The 6,379-nt window shown below is 41.7% G+C and overlaps 1 long non-coding RNA gene across 2 annotated transcripts; it reads left to right on the top strand.

Moving 5' to 3' along the window:
• Nucleotides 1-1,895: 1,895 nt before the first annotated feature.
• LOC133258177 (uncharacterized) lies at nt 1,896-5,149 on the top strand. 2 transcript variants are annotated; one of them, XR_009739846.1, is made up of 3 exons: nt 1,939-2,612; nt 4,154-4,335; nt 4,961-5,149. It is a non-coding gene; the product is annotated as an uncharacterized LOC133258177 (long non-coding RNA). The 2 variants fall into 2 exon arrangements; XR_009739847.1 differs by having other exon boundaries at nt 1,896-4,335.
• Nucleotides 5,150-6,379: the final 1,230 nt, after the last annotated feature.

Below are 6,379 nucleotides of genomic sequence, written 5' to 3'. Positions count from 1 at the left end.
TGGAATGTGAAGTCAAGTGGGCCTTAGGAAGCATCACTACAAACAAAGCTAGTGAAGGTGATGGAATTCCAGTTGAGCTATTTCAAATCCTAAAAGATGATGCTTTAAAATGCTGCACTCAGTATGCCAGCAAATTTGAAAAACTCAGCAGTGGCCACAGGACTGGAAAAGGTCAGTTTTCATTCCAATTCCAAAGAAAGGCAATGCCAAAGAATGCTCAAACTACCGCACAATTGTACTCATTTCACACACTAGTAAAGTAATGCTCAAAATTCTCCAAGCCAGGCTTCAACAGTATGTGAACCGTGAACTTCCAGATGTTCAAGCTGGATTTAGAAAAGGCAGAGGAGCCAGAGATCAAATTGCCAACATCCATTGGATCATAAAAAAAGCAAGAGTTCCAGAAAAAAAATCTATTTCTGCTTTATAGACTACACCAAAGCCTTTGACTGTGTGGATCACAGCAAATTGTGGAAAATTCTCCAAGAGATGGAAATACCAGACCACCTGACCTGCCTCTTGACAAATCTGTATGCACGTCAAGAAGCAACAGTTAGAATTGGACACGGAACAACAGACTGGTTCCAAACAGGAAAAGGAGTACATCAAGGCTGTATATTGTCACCCTGCTAATTTAACTTATATGCAGAGTACATCATGAGAAACTCTGGGCTGGAAGAAGCACAAGCTGGAATCAAGACTGCCGGGAGAAATATCAATAACCTCAGATATGCAGATGACACCACCCTCATGGCAGAAAGCGAAGAAGATCTAAAGAGCCTCTTGATGAAAATGAAAGAAGAGACTGAAAAAGTTGGCTTAAAATTCAACATTCAAAAAACTAAGATCATGACATCTGGTCCCATCACTTCATGGTAAATAGATGGGAAACAGTGGAAACAGTGATAGACTTTATTTTCTTGGGCTCCAAAATCACTGCAGATGGTGACTGCAGTCATGAAATTAAAATATGCTTGCTCCTTGGAAGAAAAGCAATGACCAACCTAGAGAGCATATTAAAAAGCAGAGACATTACTTCACCAACAAAGGTCCATCTAGTCAAAGCTATGGTTTTTCCAGTGGTCATGTATGGATGTGAGAAAGAAAAGAAAGTGAAGTTTCAGTTGTGTCTGACTCTTTGCAATCCATGGACTGTAGCCTACCAGGTTCCTCCATCCATGGGATTTTTCAGGCAAGAATACTGGAATGAGTTGTTGCCATTTCCTTCTCCAGGAGATCTTCCTGACCCAGGAATTGAACCCAGGTCTCCCACATTGTAGGCAGATGCTTTACTGTCTGAGCCGCGAGGGAAGCTCTCATGGATGTGAGAGTTGGACTATAAAGAAAGCTGAGCGCCGAAGAATTGATGCTTTTGAACTGTGGTGTTGGAGAAGACTCTTGAGAGTCCCTTGGACAGCAAGGAGATCTAATCAGTCCATCCTAAAGGAAATCAGTCCTGAATATTCATTGGAAGGACTGATGTTGAAGCTGAAACTCCAATACTTTGGCCACCTGATTCAAAGAACTGACTCATTAGAAAAGACCATGATGTAGGGAAAGATTGAAGGTGGGAGGAGAAGGGGACGACAGAGAATGAGATGGTTGGATGGCATCACCGACTCGATGGACATGAGTTTGAGCAAACTCCGGGAGTTGGAGATGGACAGGGAGGCCTGCCGTGATGCAGTCCATAAGGCTGCAAAGAGTCGGACATGACTGAGTGACTGAACTGAACTGAACTGAACACATAAATACTGTAGTTGGTGAATTGTTCCACACAAGGATATGTGTTCACAATTCTGAAACTATTTGATATGCTTTATAGGGTTGAGCTAATAAGTAAACATATTTTATAATGCAACTCAAAAAGTATTACTGTCAACAACTAAGCCTTTATTGTTAAACCAAATGTACTTTCAAATTATATTTATATACAGAATAAAATATAAAGAGTTCGCTTATAAGATATCATACATAAGTGATATTAACATTATCTTGAGAAATGCAGTTTGATGAGGATTCAGCTTGAGTAAAAGATTAGTCTCTTAAGTACAACCTATTTTTTCACTGCTAATGAGAGAGAATCCACAAACTTTATGTCAAGAGGAAGGCCCGCATTTCTTGGTTTGCTCTTGGAAGTCCATGATTCTTTAGATTTGGAGGAAGGAATGGACCATAAAGGAGTTCATTGCTGAATCCAGCATGTGAAGGCGGAGGAACTCCATCTGATGGGGTGTTCCTCTGGATCCACTGGCCTCGATGACCCCGCGGGTGGAGGCCAAGGTGGATGAATACCGTGTGGCAGCTCAGGAGGCCTGGGTGGAGTTCTGGGGAGGGGGGCAGGGCGGAACACAGCATTGTTTTAAATCCTAGGACCCCTCCTGCAGAAGCGACCACCTGGGCTTGACTCTTGGCCTCCTGGCAGGGTTGGAGAAACTCTTTGTGAGATGCTAAGTCTCGTGATCTCCTCTATGACTTCAAGCATCATTAGCATTTCCTCTATCTCTTCTTTCTGTATCGAGCGTTTGGGTTTCTCTTTCAGCTCTTTAACCAAGGAAGTTAATTTTTCCATCAACATCAAGTTGGTCCTCTTCACCTTCTTGTAAGCATTTGTAAGTTGGCTTATGTTTAAAGACTTTTTTTCTAGCCTGGCACTCTCTAGAACCAATTCAGTTTTTGCATACTCCTTTTCAGCCACCCTAAACTTGTCAGAGCAGTTGGCATTTCTCATTAATCCATGCAGCCAGTGTTTCTGAGAGCTGTCTTTCACGTCTTACGTAAAGTCAGCTTCTAACAGACTGAACAAGTCTTAATGTAAATAGGAGACCCACCAATAAGGTGATGGCAAGCAGACACATCCCTGCCTCCCTTTGAATGCTGCAGAAAGTGACTTGTGGACTCAGGTCATTGAGCAATGGCTTCACCACCACCTCACTCACCTTCCAAAGGGCCAGCCCAAAGCCAGGCTCCACAGAGGATCACAGCCACTGCATTACACTAGGCCTACCACAGGGTTCTGCCTGGTAACTGTGGATCCACCAGCCACAACAGAACCAGGAGAAACCCCCAGCGTTCCACCCAGAACCCAACCAGCAACTGCCAGCCTGGACTGGTCAGTGGTATGATTGCTGGAGCTGGGAGAGTTGCGGATAAAATATACTCATCTTCAAAAAATAAAAAAAGATAAATAAATTGTAGATAATGAGATCCAGGTTTCTCATAGTTGGAGAAACAGATTCTAAAAAGAAAGGGTTGGGGTAAGAAAGAACCCTATGGTGTTAGATTGGAGTTGGAGAAATCAGTGTGAACTGATTTTTAAAATATATATAAACGAGAGGTATGAAAATATATATATAACTGTGTGTGTGTATGAATTAGTACATATACACATATCTCTAGCTTTGTCTGCTGTGAGAGACTAGAAGCATGACACCTGAGTAGCAATGAGCCCTCCTAGCATCCAAACTTTGGCTTCCAAATACTGTTCTTCAATAAAAGAAATCAGGGTCCTCTTTGGAGTGGTAGATGATCCCAGGGGTGGGGCAGGGTAAATACAAGATGAGCAATGCACAAAAACAAACAAACAAACAAAAAAAGTTTCTTGAGAGAGAGAAAGAAAGAAAAAAAATGGACTGAGGCATATTGAAAGGCACGGACATCTACTTGAAAGAGCCCCCAGTGGCCAACTGAAACAGTTTAAGCAACAGAATAATGGATCTGGGTCATAATCCAAAGGATAGAGCAAATATCCTTACGTCCATGTAAATAAATAACTGAATAAATAAGTACAACTCGGAGAAGGAACAACTCTCTCTATAGATCTCCTACTAACAAATGTAGAAGGACTAAAGAAACTAGAAAGTCTCCATGACCACACTCCAGAGGTAATTGTTGCAGGTAAGATTCATGAGTAAAAGATGGCATTTAGTGGGGCCAATGTTTAGGGAGAAACAGGATTTTTGTGTAGCTTCAAAATATCTCTTCCCAAAACTATATGTACTAATTTTAAAGTGAAAGATGGTAATTTACAGTCGAAAAACCTGTAGCTAAATGGTCAAGGTTAACATCACTAGTAACAACTCCACATCATGAATCCTTGATACGATGCCCTGAGAAAAATCTCCTCTCTGTGGTGTTCTTCTCAATAATACAGTCTCACTGTCCTCATGAGAAATCATTACACAAACCCAAACTGAAGACACCAGAGATCGTGAAAGGCAAGGAAAGTCTGAGAAACTGTCACGGACTGGAGGAGACCGATAAGACACGATGACTAAATGCAAAGTGAAACCTTGGATCAGAAGGGGAAAAAAAAGGACTTTGGTGGAGAAATTGGTAATATCTGAATAAAATCTGTAGTTTATAGTATTGTACCAGTATTAACTTCTTAACACTGATCATGTCACTATTATTCTGTGTGATGTTAACATTATGGAAGCCTGAGTAGAGAGTATTTGGAAACTCTTCCATAAGTCTAAAATTATTCCAAAAAGTTTAAAAAATAAAATCCAAAAGCATTTAAGTCTCATGCATCATCTTTCTATAAGTGGATTTGGTATCCTCTGGGACTGTAGTTGTTGAGTTGCTGAGTCCTGTCCAGCTCTTTTGAGACCCTGTAGACTGTAGCCCGCCAGGCTCCTCCGTCCATGGGATTCTCCAGGCAAGATTATGGGAGGGCATTGCCGTTTCCTCCTCCAGGGGTTTTCTCAACCCAGGGATCGAACCCTCATCTCCTGTACAGCAGGCAGATTCTTCCCCACTGGGGAAGCTGTCAGTTTCCTATTGCTGCAGCAGCAAATTATCAGAAATCAAATGGTTTATATAACAACACCAACTTGTTACCTTATAGTTCCATAGGTCAGAATTCCGTATGAGTCTCACTGGACTAAAATAGATGTTAGTAGGACTGCTTTCCTTCCAAAAAGCTCTAGTGATGAACCCTTTTCTTTGCCTTTTTCAGCTTCCGGGGATGCCTGCACTCCTCGGCTCACAGTCGCTTCCTCCATTTCAGAGCCCGCACTCTCAGGTCACGTTGCCGTCCCTGTGACCTGCCTTCCATCGTCACAGCTCCCTGACTAGAGCTGGGAAAGATTTTCCTCTTTTAATGATACATGTGATCAAATTGATTAAATTGTACCTACCCACATAATCCTCTCTCATTTCAGAGTCCTTAACTTATTCCCATTTGCAGAGTTCCTTTTGCCATGGAACACAACATAGTCACAGGTGTGGGGATTAGGACATCCTTGGGGTGGGGGGGGGTGCGGACCATTGCTCAGCTATGACAGGGACTTTTTGGTGGAAAGGAGACTTAATGCTCTGCATGGGAAACCCCCCACCAGCCCCCGCCAAAAAACATGAGACAAATTCCCAGGGCTTCCTTTTTGAAATCAGTGAAGTATCCTACACAGTGCTACTTTTCTCTTCTTTTTTTTTATTTTTCGATATGGACCTTTTTTTTTTTTTTTGCCACCTTTTTTTTTTTTTTTTGCCACCTTATTTTTTTTAATTGACGGCTATTTGCTATACAGAATTGGACCATATTTTTAAAGTCTTTATTGAATTTGTTACAATATTGCTTCTGTTTGTATTTTGTTTTTTTGGCTTCAAGGCACGTGGGATCTTATTTCCGCAACCTGGGATCAAGCCCTCATCCCCTGCTTTGCAAGGCAAAGTATCAACCACTGGCACTGCCAGGGAAGTCCCCATAAGATATTCTTAATTAATTAATGATTGATGATTTGTACTGAAAATAAAGTTACCATAAAATACTACTACAGTCAATGTTGGACTGCCTCTTGGGTGGTTCGTCTTTATTCGAACAGCATTCTCCTTTCCAGTATGTAGGAATATATAGCCATTTTTACAGCTACATATTCGGGCCCTCCATTCTCAATGGGCTGGGTCTGGGCATCCTAGAAGTACCACTCATCTTGTTCTGTGACCCCTCTGTGCCAGTGCCCTGCCCAGCATCGGGCACAGGGTAAATAATGAATCAGTAATTGTTGAAATGAACCTCAGTAGTATATTTGCTTCTGCCATCCATGCAGTGGACCCACACAGTCTTGCTTTCTCTCTGCTTTGGCCTGTTAAGAAACGGAAACCCATTTTTCACCCTGCTTCCAGGAGAATATGAGAAGGCAGAAAGAAAGGATTTTTTTCCCTCTAATTTTGGTGTGGCAGAGCAGATGATATGTGTGTGATGGTCTTTGATGCAAACAGAAAGAGCCAGGCTGAAAATAAAATTTTCATGGGTTATTTAAATGTTAAATCTCAGCACTCTGAAGCACCTTCCTTATACAATGCTCATACCCTCAGATTGTTCTCGGATATTTATGTGAATAAATGTATATTTTATTCATGGGCCTTTCACAAGCTC

Source organism: Bos javanicus, chromosome 12 (assembly GCF_032452875.1).
Source record: "Bos javanicus breed banteng chromosome 12, ARS-OSU_banteng_1.0, whole genome shotgun sequence".
In the NCBI taxonomy this organism is placed as follows: domain Eukaryota; kingdom Metazoa; phylum Chordata; class Mammalia; order Artiodactyla; family Bovidae; genus Bos; species Bos javanicus.
This window is presented reverse-complemented; position numbering and strand designations above follow the sequence as displayed.